Source organism: Microtus ochrogaster, unplaced genomic scaffold (assembly GCF_000317375.1).
Source record: "Microtus ochrogaster isolate Prairie Vole_2 unplaced genomic scaffold, MicOch1.0 UNK30, whole genome shotgun sequence".
NCBI lineage: Eukaryota > Metazoa > Chordata > Mammalia > Rodentia > Cricetidae > Microtus > Microtus ochrogaster.
The window spans coordinates 2410822-2411102 of record NW_004949128.1 but is presented as its reverse complement, the minus strand read 5'-3'; positions in this window follow the sequence as shown (position 1 = coordinate 2411102).

Below are 281 nucleotides of genomic sequence, written 5' to 3'. Positions count from 1 at the left end.
CGAAGAGAATTAAGCGGTCTTGGTGTGTGATCTAGTTGATACTATCTCCATTCTGTTTCTGCAAGATGGTTGAAGAATTCTTTACTGTTGGCAGGAACCTTCCCCACAGCTGAGGCTTTCCTGCTTAGAAGACAGTGCTTGTGGGAAGCTCTGCTGGTGCTACAATCCAAGCTGACTTTTGACTTAGGATCAAGCCTGGACCAAGCCTGGAAACCTTCCGGCTCCTTTTAGGGCCTTGTGGACCCTGACAGGAAGATGTCTGGAGGGATTACTCTTAGCGG